The 19024-nt window shown below is 37.0% G+C and overlaps 1 protein-coding gene across 4 annotated transcripts in view; it reads left to right on the forward strand.

The window, feature by feature from the left end:
• Positions 1 to 19024, forward strand: part of LOC127064490 (tyrosine-protein phosphatase 99A) — a 328206-nt gene that overhangs the window by 12976 nt on the left and 296206 nt on the right. The window lies entirely within an intron of this gene.

Here is a 19024-nt window from a genome sequence, read left to right on the forward strand (position 1 = left end):
ATTTTCAGATTGAATCCAATCATTGATCTAAACTTTCAATCATAGTTTACTTTGAACGTTTCGATTCAACAATGATTCATCAATATTCTCTAATTTCCTCTCGATCGAATTGATTGAATTAGATACGTTTGAAATTCGTTAAACAACATATCCCTTCTACTTTCTCTTATTACATCGAGATATTTATTAGATTGATGGACCGTAGATAAGTAGGATTATTGCAAATCGTTGAGGAACAATCGATCGTTCTCTCCGTTACAAATCGATAGCTGCATACCATTGTTTTTCCAGTTAATGCAATAGTAACGGTTAATAAAATGGAAGTGAAACCCGCAATGCGTTTTCACATCGCTTCCGTTTACGAAACTAGGTCGCTTTGAAAGTGGTAGTTTATTAAGGCTTACCTAGAAAGCTTTATATACAATACTGTCCCTTATTTTATTCCTTCGGACAGCTGTCATCGTTCTAATAGGATAATACGTTTTCTCTCGAAGCTCGATTTAACGGTTTCGCGGTGAGTCGAGCGTTCCGAAATTTCTATAACTCGAAGTAACACGTTACCGAGCGGTAACAGTTTCGCTTTAACGCGTAATCGTGACGCGCATTAAGTCCGTTTACTCCATTACCAAAGTTCCTCGAGCTACGTGCAAACAGTTTAATGTCTCTTCTCTCCCCTCTCTCTCTCTCTCTCTCTATCTCTCTCTATCTCTACTTCTCTTTTGGAAAATTTCTGTTTCAACAGTAAAGCAAGTCGAAGAGTTAAACGATCGCGATAACGATAATGAATATAAGAAACGTTACTATGACAACATCGGTCCTTTCATGATCGATTTTAAGTATTAAACGAAAAGTTCTTTCTCTCTCTCTCTCTCTCTTTTTTTCTTAAGTACGTCCATAGATATTTACGAAGAGATTCACTGGCATGAACAACATCGGTAAAGTGTTTGGCTATCTCTCTTCCTCTCTATCTCCCTCTCTCTCTCATCTGTGGTCTAATCTTTCATACAAAGTGTAGCGGTACTATGAACACAACGGCTGGAACCATTCCGCAATCATAATGCCTGGAAATGGTCCCCTAACGCATGCGGGAATCGACGAGGATACGAGCCAGGTCCTAGCTAGTATAGTCGCTATATATATTGCCAGACACAATAGGAGAACCACCACGCGAGTATCGACTGGAAAGGCAAAGGCAAAAAAAAGGGAAATGCGAGCGCTTTCGAAAAGAGGGGTAAAAGGGAAAAAAGAAAGAAAAAGAAATCACGACAGAAGAGGTACATACGTCGGCGGTTCTTTTGATCTGGCTCGCTTTCGGAAGTTTTTGAAAACGATCGTTCGATAACACACACAGACACATACCCGTTCGCGAAACATACTTTTACATATATAAAGAAAGAGAGATAAAGAGATACGGCATTCACATATATAAACAGGTAGAAGATGAATTCGTAAAATTTCTTTCATTAGGCGAATGTAACGAGATATGCTCAAAAGTCGATCTTCTTGGGATCTTGGAAGGTTATCGCGACCGTGAACGTAATTACGAGCACAGAGGGGACACATTTTTAGTCCGAGACTTTTTATCGAACTCCCCGTTCCAGCTCCGTAATTTCTTATCGGAGAAAAATCACCATTGGGCGGGATGGAGAGGAATAGTGGAGGGGGGTGGGTGGATGGGTGCTTCGACCGAGGGTGTTTCAGGCGATAATTAGCGTTAAGCTTTTCGCGCGTCAGTGGTCCCCTCATTATCGATAACCTGTCGTGAACGCGCTATTAGTTACGCATTATCGAGTAATTCCCACTTAAAGTTAATCTCCTTGATAGATCAGCCACTTTAGTGCTATCTCTTAAAGTAATCTTTGGATTTAACTATGTACATATATATGTATATATATATATGTGTGTGTGTGTGTGTGTGTAAGATTTCCTTTCACGACTATTATTATTATCTCTACGAAAAAATTTCAAATTGTCCATGGAAAATGTGTTCGATAAATCGTTTGAAAGCGATTCGATTTGTACATGTATATATACGTGTTAAGCGAGTCGAACTGATCACTACGGAATTTTACGATCTCGATCAGGCATGCTAGAGTTAATGCGAAATAATTGGAATCGTGATTTGTTTAGTTCAGTGGAACGTCACGATAGATGCAACAGAGAGAGAGAGAGAGAGAGAGAGAGAGAGAGAGAGAGAGAGAGAGAGAGAGAGAGAGATGGGGGAGGAAAGAGGATGAAACTCTGAGTGCTAGTGAAGCATTCTAAACGGATTTAATTATTCTGGTTGATTTGAGGAATTTTAATCACAGAGTCGTTTGTATATCCCACAAACGAGATTCGCTTTTTAATATATCGGGTAAACAGATATTATAGGTTCGTTCCCATAACACCATTTCAACGATACTAGAACAGAATTGTAATAGGAAAGAGAAACCAGTGCGTGAACGACGTGATTTGCATAATAACGTTATGCGTACTATTATATTTGAATTGTATTATACGAAATGATCATGGTCGTTCTTTTATCGATGCCAAGATAAAGTCATAATTTCCGATCATTGATTGAAAACGATTTTGGAACCGTTTCAATTTGCAACTACGTAGCTATAGATATATATTTTTCTTGTCGAGAAAGGAATGAACGGAGAAAGGTAAGGGCGAAGATATCGAAAAATTTTAATTCGTTTGATCGTTTCAATATAGTTCATAAATTTCTTTTCTTTTGGATTTCTCCGAATTACCAAGAACGTCAATTCTTGAATATATAATGATCTCTTTTATCAAAAGAAATATTTTTCTTCCCTCATTCGATATTTTAGTTATGTAAATTATAGCCCTGAAAAAAAATATTCGAAATCAGCGAAAGATACGAACGTTGGAAGACGTCGAAAAAGATAAATGCGAGCACATTGCGAGAATAAGAAAGAAAGAGATAGAGAGAGAGAGAGAGAGAGAGAGAGAGAGAGAAAGAGAAAGTAGTTCGTATCTTTCGCCCCAGGGTATAAAATATGAAGCGTGGACCGCTAGTAAGATCTCGTTTGGTTGCGTTTAATTCGCATTTCACCTTTTATTACGTTTCGGAATGGAAACGCGGGGAAAATAGCGGCACAGCCTCGTCTTATTAATTCCATTGGCTTTTGCGAATTTTCATTGGCTCCTTTTCCCTTAAGTTTTAGCAGCTTCCAACGGTCCAAAAGGAATCCGATTACATTATTACTTCAACTACTTCTAGATCTCCTTCAACCGGTAACAACTTACTTCGTACTTCGAACTTTTCCCTCACTACGAAACAAACTTTGTGAAAAGATAAACGAGTGAATAGGCACCCACCCACCGTTGCGCTGTTTACCATTGTCCCTCTTTTTCTTTTCATCTTCTCTCTCTCTCTCTCTTTCTCTCTCTCTCTCTCTCTCTCTCTCTATCGTCTTATCTTTATCTTTATTTTCATCGTCCCATTATTTACAATCGTTCGTTGATCGTAACATAAAAGCTAACGATTATATTATGTTATATATAAAATTGTTATATTTATAATAATACTTGAGAAAAAAAAATACAAATAAAATCGCACGATTTCTATTCACGCTTTTTTCTTCCTATCTCTTTTTATCGTCTTACTTTCATCTATCTATTTTCATTTATAATCTATAATTAATATTTATAATAGTTCGCTGATAGTTATATAAAATGTAACAATGTGTACGATGAAATCATTATTATTAATCAGTATAATATTGATAATAATAGAGAAAATATAAACTTTTTCGTCACGCATAAATCTTTCTACGATCGGCGCACGATGGATCCATTAACGAGAGCACGCGACGTAACGTGACTGCAGACAAGGAATTCCTCGCTCGCGATATATCGTTCCAACTCGCGCGATATCTTTCACGCCTATCGCATTTCTTAGCACCAATACGACCTACCTCTTGCTCGGGTACTGCTTCCAAAACGCGAAGAGAGATCAGAACGATATTTTGCGTCGGGTTGAAAAAAAAAACAATTGTTTTCTTTTTGTCCAGTTGTTCATAACAAATTGTTTTTGTGACAATTACGAACATATCGTTAAAAGTGATAAATAACGTTAGAAATGATTTCTAGTTCGAGTTAAAATATTTTTTATTAAAAAATTGTTTATAAGAAATTGTTATAAATAAATATATATATATATATGTACGTATGAGAAAGAAAATATAAAAAATGGGCTTTGTTTGAAGTTCTTACGATTATTAGTTCTCGAAGATATTACGTAATGAATAAAATTGATTAATTTTGATCGACTGATCTATATAATTTTTGGAAAAAACATCCCGACGTACTGAACTATGTTAATTATTTCGAGTATTTATTCGATCTTACTATTTTATTATGTACTATCATTACTACGAACAGCTGTACCGACAAATTATGAATGGCGATTTTCATTTGGCGATATCTTCGGAACGAGAAGTCGTAGAAACGTGGAACAAAAACCATTTTAAAGATAAGAAAATTAACTTTTCATTTACGTTCTTAAAAGTCGTCGATAGAATAAGATCGATTTATCGATATTCCTTCGACACCTTTCTTTCGAGTATTGTATGAATTTTTAAGACCGTGGAAAGAAATATACGACAATAAATTATAAACTTATAAATACAAAAATAATTCATAAGAAAAAGTGATAGAAAAAAATAAACTCTCTCTCCCCCCCTCTCTCTCTCTCTCTCTCTCTCTCTCTCTTCTTTTCCTTTTTACACGAGTTTAGACGAAGTCTCGTCGTCCTCAGTGGAATTTCAGTCGAGGTAACGCGCCTTTGAGTTTTATGGCTCGCTTAAAGTTTCAAGACTGGCGATTTCCAATCGCTCAACGCGTTCTTGCTAAACTCTCGATAAATGTGAAGAGTAGGAGAGAAAGAGAAAGAGTATAAAAAGAGAACGAGAGTGAGAAAGGAAGAGAGAAAAAATAAAGAGAAAGAGAGAGAAAGACAGAATCGAACGAGTGGTTGGTTTCTAGGCTAGAACGAAAGATTTAGAGGCATGTGAAAAACGGAAAGAGAAAGAGAAAAATACAAAGAGAAAAAGAAATAGAGAGAAAGAGAGAGAAAGAGAGAGAGAGAGAGAGAGGAGATTGCAACGAGGTATTGCGATCGCGATTGCCGCGACCACCGCTCGCGTTCAATAAAAGGTGGGAAAAAGCCGTTTTGACAGACGCGTTTGCCGAGTCTCCTCGTGCGATTTTACTTCGCGTGGCTTGGCGGCCGTGCGCATATGACTGTAATCCTCGAGAGTAGCACAAAGCTACTGTTAGGTAGTAGACCCTGTGCTGCTACTGTCGGCTATCCTTCTGCTATTGCTATTGCTGCTGCTGCTGCTGCTGCTGCTGCTACTGCTGCTACTGCTACTGCTGCTACTGTTGCTATTGCTACTGCTAGTGGTGCATCGCCGACGTCGACGTTTCGTCGCCACGACGACGAATCTCTTTTTAATCAAACGCCCGTGTACCACCATCCCGTCCCGGATATGCACTCGCGACAAAAGCTCCGAATCGGCTGCTATCCGGTCGAGCTTTCGTGGAAGGAAATACACTCGAATACGACGACCCCTTTCCCTGTCATTGCTACTACTACTGAATAGTCTGTCTGCTTGCTTGCCTCTTCGTATATATATATATATATATATATATATATATATATATATATATATATACACCTATATATAAATTGTATATTTATATGTATATGTAGTAACACGGAAGAGAAGGAAATTGCAATTGAAATGAAATATCCAATAGAAAAAATCAAAGAATTCCGTTTCGTTTCCTTCGTAATTGCAATGAAATATTTTTCATTGTTATAAAGTTATTTAAAATCAAATAGGAATTGGACGATATCGATAGTCTTATAATTACTCGTAACGAGATTGTCGATGCCTGTGTGAATTTCACATATCTATCGAGAGAGAGAGGAAAATAAAGAATTAAGAAGAAGAAGGACGACGAGGAAGAATTGCGAATCGGGAGGAAGAACTTTCTGAGTTTATCGATTTCCATATAAAAAGGCTCCCATTAAGTCGAAGAATCGCCTGTTGAGGCTCCATTAGGCACGATCCGAAGAACGGAGTTATAAATTAGAGGTCCGCCTACTACTGGCTTCCCGTCATGAATTTCTAATCCCGATAAAAAGTACGGTTTCATTTCGGTTACACCGATGTAACGATTTAATTGGCAAAAAGAAGTGGGTTCCATCGACGTTGACGTTGACGACTTCGGTTAGGTAACGATCTAAACGAATTTCTCAGATAAGTTCATCACTTTCCTTTTTCTCTCTTCTACCTTTTTTTCTTTTTCGATTTTTTATTCTTTCTTACTTGTCTCCTTCTCTTTTTTTTTTCTTTTTCTTTTTCTTTTTTTTTTAAACATAGATCATAAAAATCCGAAATAAAATTCCTTGCAAATCTTTGTGGAAATTTTACGTTTGCGTTTCATCGTCATGAATAATTCACACTCTCAACGGAATGATTTCTTGTAACTCGCTAATCTTAAAATTTTATATATCTTTCTACCCGATATTATGTAGAAAGTCTTTTGTCGCGATAAATAATTCTTAGTACGAAACATTATCGAGTTTCTCTATCCTTCTCTATATACGTGTATGTGTATAGGTATGCTTCTATTCAGAGCATTACGCAGCCAGTTTTCTAACAATAAGCAAAGTTATGATACTCATTCTTCTTCTCTTGTTTTCTCTCTCTCTCTCTCTCTTTCTTTCTCTTTCTCTTTCTCTCTATCTTTCTTTTACTATCTCAAACTATCGTCGAGTGCCGTTTAAAAATATCAAACTACCCACTTTTAAATACGTGTAATAGACCCTTTATACACTACCACCTTCATCTACGATGTAATTTCGGATAAAGCAAGTGAGCTTGCTTGCAACGACGCGTTTTAATTATGATCTTGCGTGCAGACGTCGTTTTATCATCCTTCTATAAGGACGCCTACGCTTTAGTTCGACCCCTTAGAACGTGGCCGCATAGTTTACGTTGAGAGTACTATGATACAGTCTACGAGTTACGAGGAAATAGAACTTTAAATCGGACGAAAGAGAAAAATCACTCGGCTGATAATATATCGTAATTGCAAACAATGTAAAAAGATTTTCACAAAAAGATCGACCAGTGATTTTGTTTTGCTTTAAATGAAAAAAAAAGAAAAAGAAAGAAATAATCCGTACAAAAAGTCTACAAACGTCTAAGTTTGAACAAATAATAAAATACATTCGGCGAAACGATGAGAAAATGAAGATGTTCGATCGAAATAAAGTGTCGATCTACGAAATATGTATATTCCTTTACGTTAATATAAACAGAGAGATTCGTAAAATTATATATCAGTATAAACAATGTTCTGCAAGTGTTCATTGGCCATATTAAATGAACTCATTTACAAGTCAGTGTAATACACAGGTACATGCGTTCTCACCAATACTTTCTCTTTCTCTCGACATTACGATCACACATAGCAACTTTATACATTTTATTGTCATAGAACGATGTCCACGCGGAGATTAAATTTTCGTTCAGTGTGCATCGTTCGAACGAGTTCGTGCGCTTTCGTAGAAAGGTGAATAAGCGCGAACGACATATAAACGGCCGACCGCGGTGTTAACCGAGCCGTAGACGCGGAATAGCCGAGTAATTTCCATATTTATGAAAAGTTAATCGCGCTACCGTAGGGCAAACTAGCTTTCACCGTTGGTAAAGCCGCATACATTTTTTTGTACGCGCCAACGCGAATTACACTCTGTGTCAATGTCAGGGGTGCTCGGAAACGAGCCTTTGAGCCGTCCACGATACGTCCGATAGCCGTTTACTGTACATCACTGATAAATATCAAACAGGACCGTTTATTTCTCGTTAAAGGATCGACCACATTTCTCTTCAACTTTCAATATATATATATATATATATATATATATATATATATATATATATATATATATATATATATAAATGTGTGTGATGTACGAATGTATAGATATATGTATGTATTTCTTTATTAATAATTACATTTACATTGATTAATAAGAACACATCTATCGAAAGTTAATTCAATTTGTTGAAAGTATCTCGAATATTACTTCTCTTTTTCTTTTTTTTAAATATATTTACGTCTCTCCTATAGCGATGCTATATATCTAGATAAAGGGAAGAAATCTGACATATAAAAAATCACTAGATCGATCCTTCCACTTCGTCCTCCTTTAATATATGCGATGGACGTTCGACAAAAAAAAAAAGAAAAAAAAAGAAAGGAAAAAAGGAGAAATAATTCGTTCGATCGACGATAAATCCATCTCCCGAATTTCACGCTTCCGAGGGTGGGCTCTCTCTCTCTCTCTCTCTTTCTATGCGTCAACGTCGAACAAAAGAAACGATCCTATCGTTGTGGTGTTCGTCACGCGCGTCGATACTTCGCGTAATACCCTCGAATCATCCGATCCCATCGTCGACAACGACCGACAAGCATTAATATTCATGTGAAGAAGGAGATGCAGTATTAGTTGCAGTTCGAAAGAAAGAGAAAGAGAGATATAGAAAAAGAAAGAGAGAGATACTAGTAATAATTTCATATCAATCCTATTCTTAGTTACTCGTGACGTTACTCGTCGAGCCAATAAGGGAAGTAAACAAAGTCCTAACGACTGGCATGCACGAAAACCCGAAAAGGGCTTAAGAGATTAGATCCCTTAATTCGGAGCTTTTCGTCGAGAGGAGAAAGAGAGCGTATAACACATGACACACACACACACAAATGTATATATGTATATAGAGAAAATATCTTACGGATTTCTCATTGGTCCTTTTACGTGTCCCTTCCTTATTACGATTTTAGGGAATCTTTAGAGAAAATTGTATTCTGTAAGCAATCAGAGTTAAGGATGATGATTAAGAAGAAAGTATTATATCTGATATATCCTATCATATGATATAAATCAGTTTTACAAAGTAGTCTCATCAATAGAATAATTTATATAGAACTGTAGTCGAAGATAGGAACATTTGTATGATATAAGTTATATATATGGACGGGATCTAATATGAATTTGTATCTATACGAAAAGATCTATGATAGTCGTTCCTTCGAGTTTAGTAATTTCTTCGTCGTTCTAACGTCAAGAGGACGCAACCAATCTTCGAAGGACTCGCGATTCCTCGCGTCTTGAAGTTTAAATCGCGTATACATCTTCCTGCCTCTCTTTCTTTCGCTTCAGCACACACGCATACAGACATATATATATATATATATATATATATATATATATATATATTCTTTCTTCCTCTCGACTCTACCCGTGGCTCGGCGAAGTGCGAAGTGTCAGGGTGCATAATTTATTTCGTTTATACGTCCTTCCCGCGTGCATACCTAGGGGGCTTCGCCTGTCAAGAATGCTCGGATGTTATATTTATTCAGAAGGTTTGAAGCCGACTAAACCGATGTTGGTCGAGAAGAAAGATGGGGGTATCGAGAAGGGTGGCCGTCAAGTAGGGTGGTGGCAAGGGAGATGGGGTACTATGCTATGGGGTATGGAGGGTGTAAGCGTTGGAAAAGGGAGGAAAACGAAACGTGGCAATTGATTTTCCATACCATATACGCCCATGGTGATCTAACTTTCTTTTTTTCTTTTTTTTTGTCTTTCTTTTTTTCTTTCTCTCTCTCTCTCTCTCGCTCTCTTTCTCTGTCTTTCTCTCTCTCTCGCTTTCTTCACCTTCGTATTTCCGGATCCGTCGATACGAAGCGATTTGTTAGAAGGTTCCAACCGTTACTTGCTAAACTGGCTTACATTACAAGCGTGTCCTTCCATCCGTGTTAAAGCGTCTTGCATCTTTTTCGAATCTATTTTAAATCGACATCTCTTCGAGTCGAATGTCGTTTTTGTATAAGTGTGTGTGTGTGTGTGTGTGTGTACATAGTCGAGGAAAATATTTGACGATTTTAAGGAGAATATGATTTGACACGTTATGCTTAACGTTGTATTAAATTAAGCTTAATTTTTTACGATTATTCTTAATTGGTTAAACAAAGATTATCAATTTTCGATTGTAAATATTTGAGAACGTTAAATAAATAAGAATTGCTTACCTTACGAGTTATTACTTATTTTGAGTTTTCGTTTAAATCTCAATGCACGATTTAATGCGGATGCTGACAACAAATTTGTTACAGTTACTAAGCCATTTACTGGCGATCTTAGTTAATTATGTACCGACACGTAAGCGAATCTTAATGGCGGCCAACGTTGGCAAACATTTTGCACTGCTCGATTTGGCTCGATTTGGATCTTGTTGATTTAAACGAATTTGAACTGTACCACGGGAACTGTGAATCAATCAATCTTACATTTTAAAATATTCGATACTATTTTAAAGACATTATTGAAAATGACAGGTTACTAAAATTTAGAATGACCTTTTCTTACAATCGATATCTATTTAACAAGATCGAATATTTTGAAAATACGAATCTCTATATTTTATTCTAATTAAAAAGGAAACATCTGTTTATTTTAGACACTTTTTAAAAATTCTACCGCTAACAATGGTCTTAATAAAAATCTCATACACGTACTTTTTCATGCAAATACCTACATTCTTCGTGTGTGGTTTTTCCAGTTAAATCGTTAAATTTTACATCAAATTTTCATTCTCATAACACCATCACGCGAGTGAGATTGACAAAAGGAAAGTGATAGGAATGCATAATATATTTTCTCCGTAGGTAAAGAATTTTTAATTTGATTTGCAAATCTCACGTTGTTCAATATTCTACAATAGTGTCTGAAAAGTATGAGAAAAAAGAACGAAGAAAGAGAGAAAAGAGAGAAGAGATAGTATTACCGACATTATAAAAAAAAAAATCTTATGAAATGAAGAAATTTTTCTCGGAAGCTTTAGAATCTCAAGCTTCTCGGATTCCAGATCTCCGACTCCTCATTCCCCCGTGTTTACCTCGAATTCAATAGCTTCTATCGAAGGTGCAAATCGCGCATCGACTCGTATAAACTTGCTTTACGTCCCAGGTTTTAAAATTGATTTTGACAAATCAATCGGATAGCGCGAGCTCTCAGAATTTATAGGCAAGTTTTGAAATCCAATTCGGCTGGACGAGGATCGCGTGCTGCGGAACGGAACGTCGAGGGACAATCGTAAAATCTGACACGCGTTGAGGTGTAAACGTATAACATGGGGAGCTTTTCGAAGCTCGCATAGGCACGAATGTACATATACATAGGATATATATGTATTTACACACACACACATACATACATATATATATATATATATATATATATGTGTGTATGAAAGGCTTCACGTTTCGAGGAGGTGAGAGAGCAATAGAAGAGGACGCGTATTCGAGTATTCGAAATTCTGATTTAATTGGGTCAAGTAGCGTCGAATAGAAGCACTCGATATACATATATACGATAGTATCGAGTACTCCAAGTTCGTCGAGATACTTCGTCGAGCACTCGGACTTCATCGAGCTACTCCAAGTTTCGATTCGAGTCGAGACCTACGACAAGCTTAGTCGTCGGGACTTTACGTGAAAATCGTTCGAACGTTTCCGATGTTTCTCTCTACATCGTAGAGAATTCTCTTCTCTTAGGACAATCATACGAGAAACGTTCGATAATTCGGCAGTTCTCTCGGAAACGTTGAATTTTAAATCAATCGTTTCAAGTAGTCAAGCTTTCCGAACGATTTTATAAAAATTATTTTCGATCGTTGTCTTCGTTGTTTCTTTTCTATATAAAGTATTTAAAAATATATTTATAAAGATCTTTTTTTAAGTTTCTTTTTCTTTTTCTTGCGATCGATTTGAACTGGTCTCGTAGAACAGATACATACTCTCATAATTTATTTACACCTTAATGAAAACGTTAGAGAACAAGTTTGCGCCAAAGTCAAAACCAAAATTTGCGATGGCTCGTTAATGGTGTCTCGGCGTTCGCATTAGAGCCTGTTTCGTCGTCTCTTCGTAGATTATAGTGGTGGTTCGCTTTATAAACGAACAAAGGTGTATTCGCGCTCAATTACCGCGACAGTAATGTATGGACGGGATAACGATAACATCGTGCTCGAAACGGTACTACATAAAAATATTCACTCGTTCTTGATTTGTATTTTAAACTGACTTTTCAATAATTACATTCATCGAACATTGTACCAGAAAAATTCAATTCAATCGTATTGTAAAAGATTCCCAATATTAATTCTAAATTATTATCTTCAGTTACACATATTTCACTCTAAATTCAATTTCCTTATATTTTTTTAATCAATTTTAATATAATTTATATTTCTTTTTATTTCAGTAGAATATTAAATTTCTAAATTAATATGCTATCTCTCATTACTCGTTCAGTTCCAGTTATAAATATCAATGCAAACAAATTACAGATGTATCTTTAATATCGCTTAAATTAATTAACGTATTCAATGGTTTCTTGCAATTATTACACTTCGATTCAGTATAAACACGTTGAATATCAATCGATTGATGATGTATCCCCACGAGGTATAGATTTTCACGAAGTAGTAAAGGCACGTAGTAAGCATGTTTCTTTCTCGTTTATATTCGAACTCCGATCTTGAGAGACGCTTAGGCAGGAGAGCGTAACAACGTGATACTTGGACCGAGTCGACCCTGATATCCACTCTCTCCGATCGTATACCTACCGACTTCTATTACATCTGTAACATCTCTCTTGCTCTTTCTCTCTCTCTCTCTCTCTCTCTCTCTCTCCTTTTGAAAACTTCCTCTCTTTCTTACGAATACATACATACATACATACATACATATATACATATATATGTATATGTATGTATGTATAAATATATATGTGTACATATATATATATATATATGTATGTATGTATGTATATACAATAGCAGCCACGAAAAGAGTAGTAACAGTCGGCTTACCTCGTGGGAAAAGCGTGCTGTCCTCAGTGCAAACCATAATATTAGTTTGAAGATATAGGGAAGAGGAGGAGAAGAGAGACGGATAGAAAACTAGAAAGGAGAAGGTAGGTGGTGGTAGCCAGAGTAGATGGTACATGTACGAGAATAAGAGAGAAAGAGAGTGAGAGAGAGAAAGGGAAAGAGGGAGAAAGAGAGAGAGAGAGAGAGAGAGAGAGAGAGAGCTGCTTCGTACGTGACGCTAGTGTTCGCAGTAAGGTGTCGCAGAAGTCGCAGATGTCTCTTGATTTATTGGTGCGACAGCTTCCGGAGACGAGCGGAATTTCCAAAATGGTAGCCATACGGCCGCTTTGACTCTTCCTTCCTCTCCACATTCAGAAGACGAAAGAGAAGGAGGATTTGCGGCTCACCTGTGCGCGAATCGAGCGAGACAACGAGCTGCCGGATCGTCTTATAAGCCAAGTCCTGATCTCCCTCTTCAGACATCTCTCTCCCTCTCCCTCTTTCTCTGTCACTGTTTCTCTCTTTCCTTCTTTTTCTCTCTGTTTTTTTCTTCCTCTCGACAATTCCAGAATTATGAATCCGAGAGACAATCGTTAAACGAAGAAAGGAGCCAGATTCGAAATTATTCTAGTTTCTAAACTTGAATATTTTTCTTTCTTAAATTTTCTTATTTAAAGATTGGAGTCTGCACAATATGTTCCTCAAATTTTATGTTGAACGTCGGGTAAAGAAAAAAAAGAAAGGAAAAAAAAAGAAAGAAAGAGAAAGAGAAAAAAAAAAGAATTGGATCTCTAGGAACTTGAAACTTTCGATCTATTTATCTGGCAATCACTTTTTTTACGTTGGCCTGAGTAAATATCTCTGGAAGTAACGAAGCAATCAGTTTGAAAGTTAGCACGCTTTGCTAGGGGAAAAAAAAGAAAAGGAAATAGAAAAAAAAAAAAAATAAAATAAAATAAAAAAAAGAAAAGAAAAAATCTCCCTTTAATTACCTTTCTACTTAAATAAACTTTAAATCTGATGTTAATGACTGAAAAAGAAGGTAATGTTGTTGTTAAAATTGTTTCAGTAACCTCGTAATACGAAAATAACAACGTATTTAATTAAGAAATGAAAAAAAAAAGAAAAAAGAAAAAGAAACAAAACTAATTATAAGTCATTATAACTCAAGTGGACATACTTTGCGTAAATACAAAAAGAAAAGAAATTAATTAGAAAAATTTTTAAATATTCGACCCTGCAAGTTAGAATATCCTCTTAAACCATAATGACGTAGCTCTTTTGTCTTTCAAATTGCCAACACCGAATCCGTTAATTAGAATGATTCACGATCCTGCGAATGATCTGACGAAGTAAGGGGATGAGAAAAGGGAGGAAGAGAAAGAGAGGAAGATATCTGTCGCGGTGTTAGCGAGGTCGAATAAATAGGTTGATATTAATAAAACACGGTAAAAGCGTGTTCTCGGTGCCGTTCTTACTCGGTTCTTTCTCTTTCATTCGTTCTTCGTGTTTCTCTTCTTCTTCGAGAAGAGAAGAATATCCTCGGGGAAATCATTACGCTCCTTAAGATTGATACCGTCGACCCTTTGCCTCGTTTCGTTTAACCCTCGGTACGATGTGCAGCGATTTAGCCGAAGTACGAAATACGCTTTTGGCCGCGCCAGTCTTGCACGATTTTTTTCGTTCAATTTTAATATCAGCGTATTCTCGAAAAGATTTAAACCGTAATACAAATTTGTTTTTCTAACGAAAGATCGATGCCTCATACAAATCCGTGACTTATTCGTTTATTCCAACGCGGCTATACTTTGTTACGCGGCTATACTTGTCAACTTGATTACTCGTTTTTTCTTCTTAATTGTATCGGAAACAATATCGTATAAGAGAGTTATTAAAAACGATAAGATTTTAGAAAACTTGACTTATGATTTTTTACGAGGGTGAAATCAACGTTCGTCATAAAAAAATGCGGGGAGTCCCTTAACCACTCTCTCAATAATGTTCGCGCGAGCGTGAAACGAGTTCTCTCTCTCCCTCGATATGTATATGCCATTCTCTCTCTCTCTCTCTCTCTCTCTCTCTCTCTCTCCCTCTTCTGTCTATCTCTCTTCACTGTTCGGGCGTCTCTTTTACGAAATAGAGCGAGAAAGGGATTCGAGAGACGTACGAGAGAGAGAAAGAGAGACAGAATGACGGAGGGACAGAGAGGGAGAATAGCAGAGGGCAAAATTGACTCGGTCGTGAAATCGAAATTGCAGGGAAATGAACAGCTCGCCGTTGGTAGCCGAGATTAGACATCCGAAACTCGGATTGCTCTGTCAAAGGAGTCACCAACAGAGTCGATACCTTTCTCTTCCTCTTCCTCGATATATCGATTGCTCACGTTGAACATTATCACGTTGTATTCCCGAAACAACAAACTCCGTTTAACTCTTACCTTTGTTCTTCGTCCTTTTCTTCTTTTTTCTTTTATATTTTATTTATTTGTTTCTCTTTCTTTGTTTCTTCGTCATTCTTTATCACTTTTGTTCTCGCAATAATGTGCGAATATGATGAAATTCATAAAGGAACCGAACGTATGCAGACAGACACGCTTGGTGCGATTCACTCGCTTATCGAATTCAATTGCGATCGGAAGCTCGATGATAGATAGTTTTGCAACGATCCGGAAAAGAGGATTTTCGCGATTACTGGTTATATATTTGTGTGTGTGTGTGTATCTACCTATATAGAAGATATTGCCGTGGAAATGCGAACGAGGAGAGTTAGGAGAGGTTGATGTAGGAAGAAAAGAGAAAAATAGAAAAGAAAAGGAACCTGAGAAGAGAGGAAGAGGCAGGACCAGGAAAAAGTAGAAGAAATCGAGGGAAGCTTATCAAACGGGTTTTCAAATTACAGAAGTGATCCCCTTCGTAATAGACTCTCCTATTGCGACTTATAGGATCTCGCTTGGCTCGAGCCAGCCGGAGAATTATAAAGGAAAGTAGTAAGGTCGAGCTTGAGCGAAGTGGAGTAAGACGAGGGAGTATCTTACGTTGGGATAGAGGAAACGACTGGAACAGAGTCGACGAATGAACGATCGAGTTTTTTTTTTCTTTGGATTAATTAAAGAGAAACGTTTCTCACATGCGAATCGAGTAAATCGTTTGAAACCTGAACTCGTAAATTTATTATAAGTAAAGTAAAATAATGATTATTAAATCGCTCTGGTATTTCTTTCTTATTAAGAATAAAAAAAGGAAAGAGAAAACGAAGAAAAGAAAAGGAAGAAAAAAAGTATAGTAAAGGCAACGACAAAAGAAGGTAATTTGAATAATAGCAGGTATATTTATGGTAGACTTTATATTACATCCTTTTTATTATATATTCTTATAAACGATCGTTTATCCTTTGTCAGTAATTTTCTTGATAACAAAATTAAATCGAGAAAGAGAGAGAGAGAGAGAGAAATAAAGTAATAGATCGCTAGGGCGTGCAATTCCATAGGCACTTTCAAGTAAAGACGTGGAGTAAGTCCTCGTACGTTCTAAACGATCGAACAAGAATTAATTTGATAAAGATATCGATTGGTGTCATTCATACGAGGACGTCGTTAACGTTGATGGAGTTGCCTAGGAAACGTAGGAAGACCTTTCACCTTGCAATTGCCGATTAATGGACGCTCCTAATTAGCGATGCAGTGTCCAGTACCCTTACCATCCTCTTCTCTCTACCACCTTATACACGTAGACGAACGTACGTCAGTACGTATACACGTTAGTCCTGTCCATTCATTGACCCTCCCACACCTTGTCTCGCAAACTCAACGGAGCCGCTCAACGCTACAACCAAAACGGAATTTAGCCTTAGAGGAAATTTTGCATCTGACGTTTCGCTAAATGAATGATCGAGATGTTTTATAGGCTTTACCGTCGTAGTAATGGCGTTCTAACACGCTTCCAAGATTCCGAGAATCGAGCTTCTCCAGGATTTCTTATCAGAAAGCTCTCCCGCTTGATTTGGGTCAAGCGTTTCTTGTCGTCTCCTCCTGCTAAGAGTAGTCTCTTGTTTTGCATCGACCTAAGATGCTTGTCATCGACGTTTCTCCATGTCTCTCTCTCTCTCTCTCTCTCTCTCTCTCTCTCTCTGTCTCTCTCTTTATCTATCTATCCATCTATCTATCTATCTTTCTCTATCTCCTTTTTGAACAATCTACAAACTGTCCTATCTTCGTGGATACTCGGCGTTTCTTCGAAAGGCAAGCTTATAAGTTTCTTCAACAGCAAAAGAAAAGTCATCATAGCGGAGAAGTATCAGCCGAAGAAACGTTTCTTTTTCTCGAGAGAATAACGGCGACGCATAACGTGGTAGGAAAGAAAAGAACGATTTATTTACGATTTATTTCTTCCACGATTTCGTCTTCATAGGCTATCAACATCCGTTTTACGATTCAACGCCGTATACCTTTCTTGGTTATTTATTTCAGTAAAGATAGCGTTTCAAAGATCTTAGAAAACCGATAACGTTCTATCGATTTATATATAGGTCACTATTCGCTTAACTCTCGACGAGTTTCATATAAAATTCAGTTTTGCGAAAAATACTTTTATATCGATTAACCATACAACGAAGTTCGATTAACGATTTCGCTCAAATCCAATATACAATCCTAAACGAATAAAAATCGAAAAGCGTAGAACATTTTTCTCCGTTCAGTTGATTTTCCTTTCTCCTCTTTTTATCTCTTTTTTTTTTCTTCTTTATTATAGTTTCCCTCATTCGTCTCACCGGCCATTTTCCTCGATATTCTTTGAAGGTAACACAACCCCACACTGCCGCGATTGGAATCCTCGTCTCTTCCTATCGAAATATCATAACTTTCTCCCTTCGTGCTTTTACGTGGCTGAAAAATTTCTGTATAACGTGTACGTAGGCCCCCCACAAGCGTAATGCAATTTACGATGCCTTTCGAGTTAAATCGAATGACACGAACGATTGCACTAGTTGCAATCTACTAGTTTGCCGAGTACGAAAGTGATTTTAGTTTGCGTCGGATATTCCTCCTTCTCTCGTTCACCCTTCTTCTTCTTCTTTCTTCTTTCTTCTTTTTTTCTGCATCTTTCTTCGACATTTTCTTCTTTTCCTTTCGTACTCCTAAGATTCGTCTTCGACGGCCAACTCCCCGCATCTTCACTTTTATTCGCCGCAATTATTAACGCGCGGGTGAGCTCGCGCACGACAGTACGGTCTTTTTAAATCCGAGGAAACAATCCTTCCATAGCAAGCTTGTCTCTTCCTCGTTTCTCGAAACGTTATAAAACCTTTGAGAAGATTGCACACTGTCGTTGGCTTTCTCTCTTTCTCTTTCTCTACTCTGGCTCTCTCTGTCTCTTTTTTTCTTTCTCTATCTCTGTCTCTCTCTCTCTCTCTCTTTCTCTTTTTCACAGTAGAAATATTGAGCTACGCGAGCAAGCGTAAATCGCCAAGTGCGATTGCCTTCCAGGACGACGCTTTTCTATCCTAACCTTCTGACGAGCCAGCCGGTGTCTTCAACGTTTATCTTTCCGTCTCCCCCCTTTTACTTTCTGCGTAATTAAAGAGCGTGAGTTGAGCGTAAAACTCGCAAAGAAAAATCGTTTTCTCGTCCATCCCATTTTGTAATATCCTCTTATATTCCACTGATACTGATTTTTCCTTTTTTAAATAGCATTTCTTCCCGGCGATAAGAGATAATATTCTCTTTAAGGATTTTAATATTTTTTTTTTTCTTCATGAAGTTATCACTGACGCGACCGAATTAATAAATTAAGGGAAATAATTATCAAGAAATTGTTTTCGAACACGATATATATATATTAAGTACGTACGTACATATGTACACGATATATCGAACGCATATATAAATATATACACATATATGTATATATACTAAATGATTAAAGTCTGCACTATTGAAAGAGAAATAGAAAAATGTCTCGTAATAATTCCACCGATGCTGTAGGATCGAACATATTTATAGATTAAATATCGTAATGTGTATCCAAGCCGCGGCCAATTTACGTAGCCGCAGGACACGATTG

Source organism: Vespula vulgaris, chromosome 6 (genome assembly GCF_905475345.1).
Source record: "Vespula vulgaris chromosome 6, iyVesVulg1.1, whole genome shotgun sequence".
Classification (NCBI taxonomy): domain Eukaryota; kingdom Metazoa; phylum Arthropoda; class Insecta; order Hymenoptera; family Vespidae; genus Vespula; species Vespula vulgaris.